We start from the raw sequence: 17225 nt of genomic DNA, 5'->3' as shown, positions 1-17225 counted from the left end.
CCACACCAAATCGTTTTTGTTGAAAGCTCTCGGTCTCACCTTGGCATTATATCTTCTAGCTTCTGTTCTCTTTATTGCTTTCTCCCTTATTCTTGCTTTATCTCTCAACTCCTCGAGCAAGTCAAGCTTGATTTTAAGACATTCATCATTCATTTTCAAGTCTTGCAATTGAGGACAGATTGTTGGTTCTCCAATTTCCACTAGTATCATTGCATCAATTCCATATGTCAGATTGAAAAGTGTTTCCCCAGTTGTTGTTTGAGATGTGCATCTGTAAGCCCATAATGTTTATGGCAAGTTGTCGGCCCATAATCCTTTTGCATTTCCTAGATGCTTTTTCAACTATATTATAATTACTTTGTTAGCTGATTCTGCTTGTCCATTTGTTTGCAGATGCTCCACTAAGCTAGTAAGATGTTTGATTCCTAGGTTTTTGAAAAATTATGCTAGTTTCTTGTCAATAAATTGCTTTCCATTATCAGTTATAATGGTATTTGGTATCCCAAAACGACAAATTATTTTTTTGCATACGAAATTCTCAACTTGATGAACAGTAATTTTTGTTAACAGTTTTGCTTATATCCATTTGGTAAAATAATTAACAGCCACAATAAGGAATTTGTTTTGTCCTTGACTTAACGGAAATGGCCCTACAATATTCATTCCCCACTTAGAAAATGACCATGGTGCATGTATTTCTTGTAACTCATATGAGGGAAGATGTTTAAAGCTTATAAACTCTTGACATTTCTTACACTTTTGAACAAAATTCTTACAGTCTTGGATTGTCAACCATTAATATCATGCTCTTAAAATCCGTGCCCTCATGTAATTCCTTAAGAACATATTCTCCTTAACCGATGATAGTATACTTTGCAGCTTTATTTGCCAAACTTATCTCTCCCACCTCCCCTTTCTCCTGTGGTAATATAAATATTTTAATTGGTAACATCCAATCCTCCTCTTCTTCTATTCCTGCCAAACACTCATTAACGGTTATAGTTGGAAAATGTAATGTTTGTTGAATAACAGAGTTATGGTGTGCTTTCTTTTTACAACTCGTTAACTTTGATAAGAAGTCAACTTTGTATTTTTCTCTCTTGGTATGTGCTCTATCACGGTCATGTTAAATTGTTGCATGATATTTTTAACCTTGTGATAATACTGCATTACCAAATGATCTTTCACTTGATACTTTCCTTTAATATGCCACACCATTAACTTGAATCAGTTTTGCATGTTAGCTTTGTTGCCCTCATATCTCGTGCCGACAACAGTACTGCTATCAACAGTACTGCAATCAGTTTTCGACATACCAGTTCAGATGTCACTACGAGAAAAAAAGGTTTTAACGGAGGTTATTTAGCGGAGGTTAATATAACCTTAGGAAATTGATTTAATTAACAAAGGTTTTTTTAACCTTCGTTCCTCAACAAAAAATAGAGGTTTTATAACCTTCTTTAACTTCCAAAGGTTTATTCTAAAACCTCAACAAAATAAGAAAGATTTTTGTTAACCTTCATTAAGTTCCAAAGATTTATTCTAAAACATCAACAAAATAACAGAGGTTATTTTAACTTTCGTTAAATTCCAAAATTTTATTCTAAAACCTCAGCAAAATAACTTAAGTTTTTTTTAACCTTGGTTGAGTTCCAAAGGTTTATTCTAAAACCTCAACAAAATAACAGAGGTTTTTTTAACCTTCGTTAAGTTCCAAAGGTTTATTCTAAAATCTCAACAAAATAATAAAGGTTTTTTTTAATCTTCATTAAATTCCAAAGGTTTATTTTAAAACCTCGACAAAATAATGGAGATTTTTTTAACCTTTGTTAAGTTTCAAGGTTTATTCTAAACCTCAACAAATTAAGTCATTTTGATCTTATAATCATACATGTTTTGTCTAGAGTCATGTTTAGTCTGTCATAAACTCCATTAGTTGAACTTTTTGATTTTGTTTTCAAATTCATCATAGATTAGAGATCTTGAGTGTTTTTAATTTTTGTTTTTAAGTTCTTAAACTGCTACTATTGATCAGAATCTCATAACTCAATGTAAAATTACAAAAGGAATCAACCCAAAAGGTTTAGTTTTCCATGAGAAAAACGAAAATAAAAGAAAAATAAAACTAAGTCTAAAGTTTTATTCAACTATGAAACTTTGATGCAAACGTGATGAAACGGGTTGGAACATGATCTCATAAATTGCTACTAGGTCCTTAACAATTTTCTTTAAAGTTAGGTTTCCATTATCATCTTCTAAAAAAATTCTTTTTCGAAAATTTTTCATGGTGGAGAAAGAAGAATCCTTAGGTGAGAATATCAAACGAAACTTTTCAATTTTTTTCATTGAACCAGTGGTGCAAACAGTAAATATAGAGGTTCAAATAGGAATTTGAAACGTTTTTCATATTTACTTGAATTCGTTGTGCCTTTTCATCCGCGTTTTGTGCTTCATTCACCAAATCTTCTTCATTTTCTGTGAGCTTTATTGAAATTCTTAGATTGGAGAACATTGAAGCGGTGTGGTTTAGGAAGAATCGCGAACAGAGGATTTTGCGATTTCCGATGAACAGTGGTGAGGTTTCTTCATCTTGAAATGGTGAAAACTTGAGTTAACCTGTGAAAATTGATCGGAATAGTGCATCTCCTGCGGTGGTTCTGTTCAAAATTGGAGAGTTCTACTGCACACACCGATTCATTCTCTGTCGCGGTGGTTCTATGCAAATGCAAGTTAGTTGAAGATGTAAATTTTGGATTATTTGTTCGAAGCTGTTTGGTGCCATTTTTTTCTGTTATGTTGGTTTCAACTATGATAGAATTTGTTGGGTGATGCCTAATTTGATCTGGATATTGAGATGGTTTATGAATAGAGTGAAGAAAAGTATAAAAATAGATAAAATATTTGGTAGAAATATCAAAAGTGAAGAAGTGGTGTAATGTAGAATGAAAGTGGCAATGAATTTGAATTTGCGTTAAATGATGAAAGCTGTTAGATTGTGTGATAGTCTAGGTTGGGCCGTTGTTTGAAGGCAAAATTAAGTAATGCCGTTGTTTGAAGGCAAAATTAAGTAATGTGGATGATAGGTGTAACGCAGGGGTGCAGAGAGTGCAGGGTGAAAATTCAGGAATTAACTGCTAAAGAACAATAGGTTGGCTGGGTAGGCTTGGACTGGTCTTTGTGGGCGTGAATAGAAGTAGAGATTCACTGTTTGGAACAAGAGTATAGGCTTCTTTTGTGTTTGTAACATCAACCCTTTGCACTCACTGCACCACATTTTGTTTCTCCAATCTGTGATCAAACTGAAGCCAGGACTAGTGTCAAAGTGATGCATATGTATATCTCTTGCACCGGTTCACCCTCAGGGGAATGCTTGGCCATTATTCCAAGTAAGGGTTTTATGGCAAAGATAGTTAAGAAGACAAAAGCATCAACACAAAGTATGACCCATAAGGAAACAAGAGGGGATGAGTTAGAGAGAGCTATGGCAAGAGCAAGTAGTATCCATGCTGCAACATCATTCACAGCAGTTGCTGACATTGCTATCCGACCAACATCAGTTGTGAGGAGTTTGAGCTCGGCTAGGATACGAGCAAGAAAGGGAAATGTTGGATTAGGAATGACCATTGGAATCGTGTTCAGATATCTTGTCCTTTGTTATGTATTTCCAAATTTTTATTTTTTTATATAACTCTTAATGGATTTAAATATAAATATATATGATAAAAGATAAATTTAATAATTAAATAATATAAGAAAATATTAAAATAATATTATTGAGTTGTATAAAAAATATGGATATCATTACCTTTTATTTTAGGATATTATTCTTGGAAAAATGAATATTTGACACCCGCTTTTTCAATTTTCCAAGTTATAACAATATTTGAAGGTCTTTTTAATCCTTCAATAAATCTACCCACTTCTATTAAAGTTTTTAAATAAAGAAATTTTATATATTTTATTTTTTAAATTATAATAATTTACTACTTTATTTTAACGAAAAATATTTGTTTGACAGCATACTTTACGTGACCATCGTGATGTAACAATTTTTCTAAAAAATTATGAAATTAGAAAATATTCTTTTGATGTTTTAAAAAAATTATTTTGATAATTTCCTTTTTCAATTTTACATATTGATTATTTTTAACTAATACAATTTTTTTTTGGGTGAAATAGTCAGTATAATATCACCATTTTCAATACTTACAAGTATATAAAATAAAATATATCATACTTAAATTTAAAAAACTAAAAAATATAATTAAAATTTTGATATTATGAATTATGAAATAATTGATTTTTTGAGATACTAAAGTCTTTTTATTCAATTTAAACAGAGAGATGTTTTGTAAAAAGAAATTTTTAATTTTTCAAACAAATTAAAATTGAAAAGTATCTTATAATTGCTATATTTAAGAAAGTAACATTTTCAAAAAAAACTAACCTTTTCGAATTTTTTATGTTATGATTAAAAAAAATCATTTTTATAAAACATGAAAAACTATTTTTTCTCAAAATACAATAAAAATAAAAATAATAAAAGTCATAAGTTATTATAATATATTTTATCACTTCAATTATTTATTTATAAAATTTATAATTTATGAGATTCATAATTTTTAAGCATAAAAAACCTGAATACCTAATGTCTCTTTAAAATAATTTGGAATTTAAAACAGCATGAAAGTTATAAATTGGCAAAATAGTTATATTATTCTTATAATAAAACTTAATAGTATTTCTTATTGATACACTCTTATTTCTTTATTGTTAGAATGTTAATAGATATTCTTTAGAAGCGTTTCCTAAATTATTGCAAGAAGTCCACAAAGTTTGACATTGTAACCTGATTAATAAAGTACATATACATAATAATATACAACAATTATATGCAATATAACAAAATACTATAATCAAAAGAATCATAGAATTTACATATAAATAAAAGAAGTATTAAAAAATAACAAAATGATAATATGGATTACGAATTTCATAATCATTTATACAAGAGGTTTTCTCTGAATTCATTAGTATTTGACAACCCTTTTCACTACAAGAAAAATTGGTATTACATATAATTGGTATTATTACTAATATCAATATTATTATTATTATAATTATTAAAATATTTAATTCAAATCCGTATGTAATGCTCACTTTACATACGGATCCAGATCCGTATATAAAATCCGTATGTAACGCTGACTTTACATATGGATCCAAAACCGTATGTAAAAATCCGTATGTAATGCTCACTTTACATACGAATCCAGATTCGTATGTAACGCTGACTTTACATACGGATCAAGATCCGTATGTAAAAATTCGTATGTAACGTCACTTTACATACGGATTCAAATCCGTATGTAATGTTCAATTTACATACAGATTTGAATCCGTATGTAAATAACAAATTTCTTGTAGTGTTGGTAGGGTTTACATTCTCTGTCAGCACCACCACAAGCCTCTCATAGCTAAATATGTTATAACGTCAATTATACTCCAAGAAAATTTAACCAACCATATTTTAGGGTGTTCCTTGTTTCAACGGTCTCATCAAGAAGGTAAAATCCTATAGAAGGGCTACCACTTATGTGAACATGTGAGCTTTGCGTTGTCCTATTGCGGGGTGGTAGATGAGGTGTGTGTAAAGTGACCTCAATGGAGAAAACCAAGGTACATTTATCTAATCTCAATGTTAATGTAGTTAGTCAAAGTAAGTGGTGACCTGTATAGGAATAAGTGGTGACCCCTGCTACCAACTTACTTTCTGCATAATTAATTAATTTTAGAAATTTTGAGGTTTGTGTTGTTCTTGTGTAGGGTCGTGCAGTGCATGAGGTATGTGAAAAGTAACCCTAGTGGGGGTGGTGTTTGAGTTGTGTGTAGAGTGACCTTAATGGAAGACACCAAGGTACAATTATCTAATCTCAGTGTTAATTAGTCAGAGTAAGTGGTGATCGACTACCAACTTTCTACACAAGGAAAATTTTTTAGAAATTTTGAGCTTTGTATTGTTCTTAGGTAGGGCGGTGCAGTGCATAAGATGTGTGTAAAGTCATCCCGGTGGAGAACACGATGGTCAAGTTTTCTAATGTCACTATTAATGTAGTTAGTCACAGACACATTAAATGGTGACATATTACCAAGTTTTTGTTATTTTGTTCTTGAGTAGGTTGATGCATGAGATGTGTGTAAAGTGACCTTAATGGAGAGCACCAATGCCAAGTTCTCTGATCTCGATGTGAATGTAGTTAGTCACAGTAAGTGGTGACTTGCTACCAAGTTTCTCTACATTAATCAATTTTTTTTAAAATTTGAGCTTATTGTTGTTCTTGGGTGGGTGGTACATGAAGTGTGTGTAAAGTGACCTCAGTGGAGTACACCAAGGCCATGTTTTGTAATCTCAATGTTAATGTATTTAGTGATAGACACACTAAGTGGTGACCTAGGAAGGAATAAATGGTGACCTACTACCAAGTTTATGTATAATTAAGTAATTATAGAAATTTCAAGTTTTATGTTGTTCTTGGGTGTAACATCCTTAATTTTACCCATATATAATGAAATAAAAGTAAAACAAACAATATCTAATTACAAATAAACATATACTACTTTCTCATATGTGTATCTCAAAAGAAATATCCATCTTCATAGGGATTTAATATATACACCAAAAGTTTTAACAACAAAACAAAACATTCAAATAAAACTATTTCATCTTCCAGCTACTCACTAAGGAGCTCTATTACATGCAATCTCATCTCCTCCCGTGTAACAAACACAAACAAATAACAGGTAAACTATCTATATAAAAAGTTTTGATATAATTTAAATTTCAAATTAATAAGCATAATTCATCAATTCTCATATGATTTATCAAACCATCAAGTGTCTATTACATTCATAAAATTCATCTTTCATATGTCAGACTTCTACTGACTCACAACACATAGACACTTGACTCTACTTCTGGAAGAGTCGTACGTTGACTTAGACTCAGAGATCTGCACCTGTCATACTATCTCACTGTGAAATCCACACAACTATGCGCATAAAGAATCTCAATATCATATCTCTCCTAGTATGACAGGGTTAACTCATATAAAAGGTCAAGTTAGTTATCTTTCAAACAACTTACCCATTCATATGAACCTCCTTCGACTCTCACCACCTGAATAACTTCATCTATATGATTCCATTATCTCAGGAGAGTCAGGATATCTCCTTCTAGATGAATCCCTAGTCAATGCACATCCTAAACAATCTTAACACGGTATTTTCTTTCCTGAAAATACTATGTTTTGATTAAAATTCATATTCTAAACATCACAATCTCCAACATCAAACAATCAAATCATTCCAAATTTTAGAATTTCCAAAACACACAACAATTCATTTACTAATCATATAAATGTCTTGAATCAAAAGGGCTCCAAAGTGTATCTAAATAACATCAAGTTTTACTACCCAAAAAGAGAGACAATAAAAGGAGAATGAAAGAAAATTGTCTCTCAACTACAACTATATCCAACAGCTCTCAACTTCTTCAAATTTGGACAAGCAAGAACTAATTCCAACATGTATTGTAATACTTTAATATTTAGAATTATTGCAAGATTGTTACACCAATTACAAAAGAAGAAAAGAAAAGTATTATCCAACATTGTATAGCATTTATAGAATGAAAGAAAAGAGCATGAACAATAAATGTTCTTCTTTTTACTTTACATATACCTAGCACCACGTATCCAACATTATTTAATAAAAAGGTTGGGGAAGCCACAACATGAAAACTAAAGTTTGATCACCAATTGTTAAACCCAACAACTAATTTATCTCAAAATCACCAGAATTCAGATTACAATCAACATAGCAATTTACTTTAAAAATTGTCATCATCACGAAATAATCAAAATATATGATCTTAAATTGTCAAGAAAAATCATCACAAACCTTTTTCAAATACATTCAGTAATTCATTCAATTCCAAACTTATATACATTCTACACCATCTACTATATCTAAAATTTTCAGTTCAATCTCAAACAATTTCCAATCTACACAAAACAAGAGATCCTGCAAGAAAATTTGAAACTGGTGACCACGTCACCCGCGCATCTAGATCTTCTAGCCTAGGGTTCTATTGGCAATTTAAAACTAGCTTCCCTTACCTGAACTATAGTTGATGCTCACTAGGAGCCCCAAATCCACCAAAAGCCTAAAGGTAAATTAACCTGCACCATAGAATTCTAATAAAAATCTAACTATATAACTAGGACCATTTGTTAAAAAAATTAACCCTGAAGCTAAAAGAATAATCATATGCAAAGCATAAATAAGATCAAAATTAACTCAAAAGAAAAAGGGGTCAAGAATGAACTTACCCTATCTGAGATTTTGATCGGGCAATCTTATAGGGTTCACTGCCAGGAGTCCAATGGCAGACTCCGATCGCCAAACTGATAAGTGAGGAGATCAGAATCTTAGAGAGAAAAGGAAAAAGAGGAACAAAACTGAACTTACTCTATAAGAGATTTTGATCGGGCAGTCTTGTAGTCTTCACTGCCACGAGTCCAATGGCAGACTCTGATCGCCAAACTAATAAGTGAGGAGATCAAAATCTTAGAGAGAAGGGAGAGAAAGGAAAATGGAAACTTTTATAGAGATGGTGGTTCTTTTAAAATGAAACCTGAATAACTGAATTTTCTATTTATATGTCATTTTCATTTTAATAATAAAATATTTAGGTATCATTTAAGATATACCACTTTTACTCTTAAGGTTATTTTCTAGATCCTTACATTCTCCCCCAACAAGAAAAAATTTTCGTCCCCGAAAATTGTCTTACCAGAAAAGAGATATGGATAGGTTTCTCGAATGGTTTCTTCTAATTCCCAAGTTGAATCACCAGATTTATCATCCCACACCACCTTCACCATATTGATGGTCTTGCCTCTAAGCTGTTTACTCTGATGGTCTTCAATCCTAACTGGTTTTGCTTCAAAAGACAAATTATCCTTGATTTGCACATTATCCACTTCCAACACATGACTAGGGTCTGGGATGTACTTCCTTAACTATGATACGTGAAAGACATTATGCAGGTTTGCTAATTAAGGAGGTAGAGCAATCTCATAAGCCACTGGACCTATCTTCTTTAGGATCTGATATGGTCCAACAAACCTAGGAGATAACTTCCTTGATTTGATAGCTCGTCTTACACCCTTGGTTGGTGTCCACTCTCATGAACACATGATCTCCAGCTGCAAACTCCAAAGGCTTTCTCCTCTGATCTGCATATGATTTCTTCCTACTTTGAGAAGCTTTCATTTTGTCTTGTATCTGCTTCACCTTCTGAGTGGTTTGTTGAATTAACTCTGGCCCAAGCAAAACTGTTTCACCATCCTTATACCAACATAAAGGAATTATGCATTTCCTCCCATACAAAGCTGCATATGGTGCCATCCCAATACTGGCATGATAACTATTATTATAAGTAAACTCCACCAGAGGCAACATCTCATCCCAACTTCCCAGATGATCCAAGATACATGTCCTCAACAGATCTTCTAAGGATTGGATCGTTCTCTCAGACTGCCCATCTGTTTGAGGATGATATGCAGAGCTCATTCTCAATCTAGTTCCCAAAGAATCTTGTAGACTCTGCTATCCGAAACAATACTAGAAGGCACTCAATGCAATCTTACAATCTCTTTGATGTACAACTGTGCCAACTTGGCCATAAATATCCTTAAATTAACTGGGAGAAAGTGAGCACTCTTTGTCAGTCAATCAACTATTACCCAGACTTCATCATGACCCCGTATTGATCTTGGTAAATGAGTAACAAAATCCATAGCAATGCTATCCCATTTCCACTTAGGAATATCTAACTACTGCAACAAACCACCAGGTCTCTGATGCTCTACCTTTGCCTTCTGACATGTTAAGCAAGCAACAACATACCGAGCTATTTCTTTCTTCATGCCTGACCACCAAAAAGACTCCTTCAAATCTTGGTATATCTTATTCATACCAGGATGTAGACTAAGATGACTCTTATGACCCTCTTCTAGAATCATTCTCTTCAGCTCTTCATTTTCAGGTGTGCAAATTCTGCCATTAAATCTCAAAATCCCATCTTCTTCCATCACAAAGTCTTTAGCCTGATTTGTACCTAGTAAATCCACAGTACGCTTCAGACTAGGATCCTCTAACTGTTTTTCCTTTATCATTCCAAGAAAATCATTAGTTATAGTTAACTTACTACAACTAATGTCATCAACATGAAATTTCACTCCCAAATTTAGATCTCTGAATTGCTCAATCAACTTTTGTTCTTCAATCATCATGGCTGACACTTGTACTGACTTTCTACTCAAAGCATCTGCAACTACATTAGCCTTCCCTGGATGATACATCAGTTGGAAATCATAATCTTCAAAAACTCCATCCATCTTCTTTGTCTCATATTCAACTCTTTTTGATCAAACAAGTATTTCAAACTTTTATGGTCATTGAACACATGAAATTGAGCTCCATACAAATAATTCCTCAAAATCTTCAAAGCAAACACCACAGCTGCCAACTCTAAGTCATGAGTTGGATAGTTTCTCTCATGAACTTTGAGTTTCCTTGAAGCATATGCAACTGATCTTTTTTCTTGCATCAAGACACAACCCAAACCCTGATGTGAATCATCACAGTAAACTTCAAAAGGTTTTCCAGTATCAGGAATCACAAACACCGGAGCACTAGTTAACCTTTTCCTCAACTCTATGAAACTCTGCTCACATTTGTCAGTCCAAGCAAAAGGTTGATCTTTGCGGGTTAACTGAGTTAAAGGAGCTACTACCCTGGAAAAATCTTCAATGAACCTTCGATAGTAGCCAGCTAGACCCACAAAACTCCTTATCTCAGTGATTGTCTTAGGACGTTCCCACTGAAGCACTGCCTCTACCTTGACTGGATCCATAGAGATCCCCTGAGTTGATATTACATGCCCTAAGAAGTTGACTTCCTTCAGCCAGAACTCACACTTAGAGAACTTAGCATATAATTGCTTCTTCCTCAGAATCTCCAACACTATCTTCAGATGTTCTTCATGTTTTCCCTCGGTTCTTGAATAAATAAGTATGTCGTCTATAAAGACTACAACAAACTTATCCAAGAAAGGACGAAAAATTCTATTCATGTAATCCATGAACAGAGCTGGAGCATTTGTTACTCCAAACGACATCACCACATATTCATAGTGTCCATGAGACCTAAAGGTTGTCTTCTGAACATCTTCAGCCTTTACCAAAATCTGGTGGTATCCAGATCTCAGATCAATCTTTAAGAACACTGAGGCTCCATGTAACTGATCCATCAAATCATCAATTCTGGGTAGAGGATACTTCTTCTTGATGGTCAACTTATTCAACTGTCTGTAATCTACACACAACCGAGACCCTCCATCTTTCTTCTTAACTAGAAGCACCGGAGCCCCCCATGGAGATACATTGGGCCTGATGAATCGTTTCTCCAACAAATCTTCAACTTGCTTCTTTAGTTCAATCAACTCAGCTGGAGCCATTCTATAGGGTCCCATTGACACTGGTCCAGCTCCAGGTACCAAATCAATAGAGAATTCCACTTCTCTCTTAGAAGGTAATCCATGTATTTCTTCTAGAAATACATCCATGAAATCATTCACCACATGTATACTGCTCATTTCTTCTTCATTCTTCACTTTCATCTGAGTTAAGATTACAAAGCATCTTGATCCTTCTTTCAATTCTGACCACACATGTTGAGCAAATATCACATCTGACTCTTTGAAATCTGAAAACACGATTTTTTGCTGACCACAATCTATGAGAATGTGATTGGCAGATAGCCAATCCATTCCTAGGATAACATCCAGATCCTGAAGAGGTAGACAAATCAAATTTATTTTGAACTTGCGTCCCTCTACTATTACTGGACATTCAGAGCAAACTGTAGAGGTCAATACTTTTCCTGATGCAGGTGTAGAGACCATCAATTCAAACGACAACTCTTTCACTAGAAGACCCAACTCAGCTACACACAAACTTGACACAAAAGAATGTGTCGCTCCGGAATCAAACAAAGTTTTCACACATCTACCAGCTATATAACAAACACCTTGTACCAAGTTACCTAAATGAGATGTCTCAGCTCTTAACATAGCAAACACTCTCCCTGCTGCCAGAGGTCTGTTGCCTTCATTCCTAAACTGTTGAGAACCACCTGATGGAGTCATCCTATTCTTGTTAGGACAATCTCTAGCAAAGTGTCCCGTCTTTTAGCATGTAAATCATCTTTTCTCTAGAGTCCCCTTGGGGAACACATTGGTGGTATGTGGCCCACCACAATGGAAACATCTAGGTTTCCATGGTTGTTCTTGCTGAAACTGGGGTGGAATTGCTCCTGCCCTATGCTGTGGAGGTCTAGCATAAGGCTTGTGTTGTTGATGTTGCACCTTGGCCTTCCCACTGGAAGACCCTCCTGGTTGTGATTTGATTACCCTGGAATCACCCTTTTCCAAGGTCTCCACCATCTTCGCTTCTCTACTAAGACAGGAAACTCCCTAATGCACATAGGTGTTATGGTCTTCTTCAACTCATGCTTTAAACCTTCTTCAAACTTCCTACACCTCCAAGCCTTAAATGTAGCTTGGGTGTAGAATCTGGCTAGGTACTCAAACCTAGCAGCATATGCATTCACTGACGTCCCTCCCTGCTCCAACCTGAGAAATTTAGCTTCCTTTGCAAACCTTGCACTATCTGGAAAATACTTCTCCAGAAACCTCACTCTGAAACTCTCTCAGTCTAATACTTCAGCTTTGGCTTCCATCATCTGTTGGGCTCCCATCCACCAAAACTCTGCTTCTCCAGACAACAAATATGTAGCAAAAACCAATTTCTTATCCTCAGGGCAGGAGGTTGCCCTAAAGATCTTCTCTAACTCCCTGATCCATTGGTCTGCTTGGTCAGGAGTGGCATTCCCAATGCACTTAGGTGGGTTGTGTCTCATGAACTCTGTCAGTCCCACCTGCTCTTGAGACTGACTGACATGGGAAGCTGTTGCAGCAGATCTAGCAGTCTCCCAATGATGCATTGCTCCCTGGTGATTCTGAGCCATTGCCATATTCTGTTGTTGGATAGCATTTGCCATCATATCAATAGCCCTGGCAATCTGGTTCATCTCAGAAGATAGTTGGGGAGGGGTAGGAGGTCTAGGAGCCATGCTATACAACAGTAAAGAAAGATTTAGGATAAATCAAAAAAATAAAAATAAAAATCATAACTATGTAGTTTTACTAACAAACCAACTAAAGCACACATAACCAACCCTATAACCCTTAGGTCTCCTAAGGTTCAAATAGCTCTAATACCATAATGTAACATCCTTAATTTTACCCATATATAATGAAATAAAAGTAAAACAAGCAATATCTAATTACAAATAAACATATACTACTTTCTCATATGTGTATCTCAAAAGAAATATCCCACTTCATAGGGATTTAACATATACATCAAAAGTTTTAACAATAAAACAAAACATTCAAATAAAACTATTTCATCCTCCAACTGCTCACTAAGGAGCTCTATTACCTGCAATCTCATCTGCTCCTGTGTAAAACACGATCATCACAGATAAAGAAACAGGGTAAGCTATCTATATAAAATGTTTTGATATAATTTAAATTTCAAATTAATAAGCATAATTTATCAATTCTCATATGATTTCTCAAACCATCAAGTGTCTATTACATTCATAAAATTCATCTTTCATATGTCAGACTTCTACTGACTCACAACACATAGACACTTGACTCTACTTCTGGAAGACTCGTGCGTTGACTTAGACTCAGAGATTTGCACCTGTCATACTATCTCACTGTGAAATCCACACAACTATGCGCATAAATAATCTCAATATCATATCTCTCCTAGTATGACAGGGTTAACTCATATAACAGATCAAGTTAGTTATCTTTCAAACAACTTACCCATTCATATGAACCTCCTTCGACTCTCACCACCTGAATAACTTCATCTATATGATTCCATTATCTCAGGAGAGTCAAGATATCTCCTTCTAGAAGAATCCCTAGTCAATGCACATCCTAAACAATCTTAACACGGTATTTTCTTTCCTGAAAATACTATGTTTTGATTAAAATTCATATTCTAAACATCACAATCTCCAACATCAAACAATCAAATCATTCCAAATTTTAGAATTTCCAAAACACACAACAATTCATTTACTAATCATATAAATGTCTTGAATCAAAAGGGCTCCAAAGTGTATCTAAATAACATCAAGTTTTACTACCCAAAAAGAGAGACAATAAAAGGAGAATGAAAGAAAATTGTCTCTCAACTACAACTATATCCAACATCTCTCAACTTCTTCAAATTTGGACAAGCAAGAACTAATTCCAACATGTATTGTAATACTTTAATATTTAGAATTATTGCAAGATTGTTACACCAATTACAAAAGGAGAAAAGAAAAGTATTATCCAACATTGTATAGCATTTATAGAATGAAAGAAAAGAGCATGAACAATAAATGTTCTTCTTTTTACTTTACATATACCTAGCACCACGTATCCAACATTATTTAATAAAAAGGTTGGGGAAGCCACAACATGAAAACTAAATTTGATCACCAATTGTTAAACCCAACAACTAATTTATCTCGAAATCACCAGAATTCATATTACAATCAACATAGCAATTCTACAAATAATCAACTCACAATTTACTTTAAAAATTGTCACAAACAATTTTTAGTTCATAAACTAAATCATCATGAAATAATCAAAATATATGCTCTTAAATTGTCAAGAAAAATCATCACAAACCTTTTTCAAATACATTCAGTAATTCATTCAATTCCAAACTTATATACATTCTACACCATCTACTATATCTAAATTTTTTCAGTTCAATCTCAAACAATTTCCAATCTACACAAAACAAGAGATCCTGCAAGAAAATTTGAAACTGGTGACCACGTCACCCGCACATCTAGATCTTCTAGCCTAGGGTTCTATTGGCAATTTAAAACTAGCTTCCCTTACCTGAACTATAGCTGATGCTCACTAGGAACTCCAAATCTACCAAAAGCCTAAAGGTAAATTAACCTGCACCACAGAATCCTGATAAAAATCTAACTATATAACTCAGACCATTTGTTAACAAAATTAACCCTGAAGCTAAAAGAATAATCATATGCAAAGCATAAATAAGATCACAATTTCAAAAGAAAAAGGGGTCAAGAATGAACTTACTCTATCTGAGTTTTTTATCAGGAAATCTTATAGGTTCACTGCCAGGAGTCTAATGGCAGACTCCGATCGCCAAACTGATAAGTGAGGAGATCAGAATCTTAGAGAGAAGGAAGAGAAAAGGAAAAAGAGGAACAAAATTGAACTTACTCTGTAAGAGATTTTGATCGGGCAGTCTTGTAGTCTTCGCTTCCAGGAGTCCAATGGCAGACTCCGATCGCCAAACTGATAAGTGAGGAGATCAGAATCTTAGAGAGAAGGGAGAGAAAGGAAAAGGGAAACTTTTAGAGAGATGGTGGTTCTTTTAAAATGAAACCTGAATAAATGAATTTTCTATTTATATGTCATTTTCATTTTAATAATAAAATTTTCCGGTATCATTTAAAATATACCACTTCTACTCTAAGGTTATTTTCTAGATCCTTACATTGGGTGGGGTAGTGCATGGGGTGTTTGTAAAGAGAACTTAGTGGAAGACACATAGGAAAAGTTCTCTAATCTCAGTATCAATGTAGTTAGTCACAGTAAGTGGTGACTTGTGTAGGAATAAGTGGAGACATGTTATCAACTTTTTGTACACTAAACAAATTTTTGACATTTTAAGTTTACTATTGTTGTTCGGTGGGGTGGTGCATGAGGTATGTGTGAAGTGACCCCAATGGAGGACGTCAAGGTGAATTTCTCTAATGTCACTGTTATCTATTTACAATTATCATAGTGGACTAGTCGAACTTGTGGTTGTGTAATATTTATAATTTATGATTTAGGTTGAACAATTTTATTAGTTAGTGGGTTTGTGTTATCAATGTTACATTGTTCAAAATGTTTAATGTAATCGATTTCATTTTTCATTTGATAAATAAATTTCACATGTAATAAACAAACTGAGTTTACCTTATTCATCATTCTCCCTGATCATTGTGCAAAAACTTAGACCAAGTTACCATTTCCTAAACCATTTTTTTTCAATGACCAATGCATTAACGTCACAATATGTATTTAAGCATAAAAAAATAATTTTGAATAAAATTATAACAATTATGTCTAGAAAGTCCAATTCAAAGATACGTTTACTATAAACATTCATTTTATTCAAGAACATATTTGACTAGACTGAATTGGAATTGTAAGGATATGAAAATAAATAGATAACACTAACAAAGTGAAAAACTATTATTATAATTGTTATTAATATTAACATTATTATTATTTTTATTGTAATTACTATTAATATTAATATTATTACTAATAATAATAATATTATTATTATTTAAATTTATTGTTAATATTACTAATATTATTGTAATTTATTGTTATTATTATTATTATTTATTATTATTATTAGTTTTAATAATAATATCAAAATAATAATAATAAACTAAAACCGGAATCAAATGCCAGGAGAAAAAATAAACACTGCACAAAGAAAAAATTGCAAATATAGATAAAAACTAAAAAAAACAAAACAAAACAAAACAAAAACTATACGAAAAAATTTCAACACATCTATCTAGGTCTATAAACTATTAAAATATTAATATTAATATTTTTGAAGAATTGTATGGTGGCGCGTGTCAAAATATCAGTATCTTGTCGTTTATGTATTTCAAAACCTTTTCTTGTTTTATCGTAAGACTGTAATATTATTGAATTTGGAGATTGCACTCCCAATAATACATTTTTGGCGTGTAAAGAGAAAAAGAAAAGTGATTAGGTGTGAAATGAAAAGAGTTGAAAGTTATGTGTGGATAAAAGTTGACGGATAGTAGTAAAAGATGAAGTTGTATTTATGAATGATGATGAGATATTAAAGAATGGCGCATTGATAGCCGTTGCATTTGATGGCCCCAATGCATGGCCAAAACAATGAGTCACGTGGAATAGTAGGGCATAAAGGCAATCAACA

General features: G+C 33.3%; 1 pseudogene; it reads right to left on the bottom strand.

The window, feature by feature from the left end:
• Positions 1-8795: 8795 nt before the first annotated feature.
• On the bottom strand, positions 8796-9336 carry LOC150023073 (uncharacterized; annotated as a pseudogene).
• Between the last annotated feature and the right edge of the window lie 7889 nt (positions 9337-17225).

Source organism: Phaseolus vulgaris, chromosome 11, assembly GCF_051622355.1.
Source record: "Phaseolus vulgaris cultivar YP4 chromosome 11, ASM5162235v1, whole genome shotgun sequence".
Taxonomy (NCBI): Eukaryota; Viridiplantae; Streptophyta; class Magnoliopsida; order Fabales; family Fabaceae; genus Phaseolus; species Phaseolus vulgaris.
This window is presented reverse-complemented; position numbering and strand designations above follow the sequence as displayed.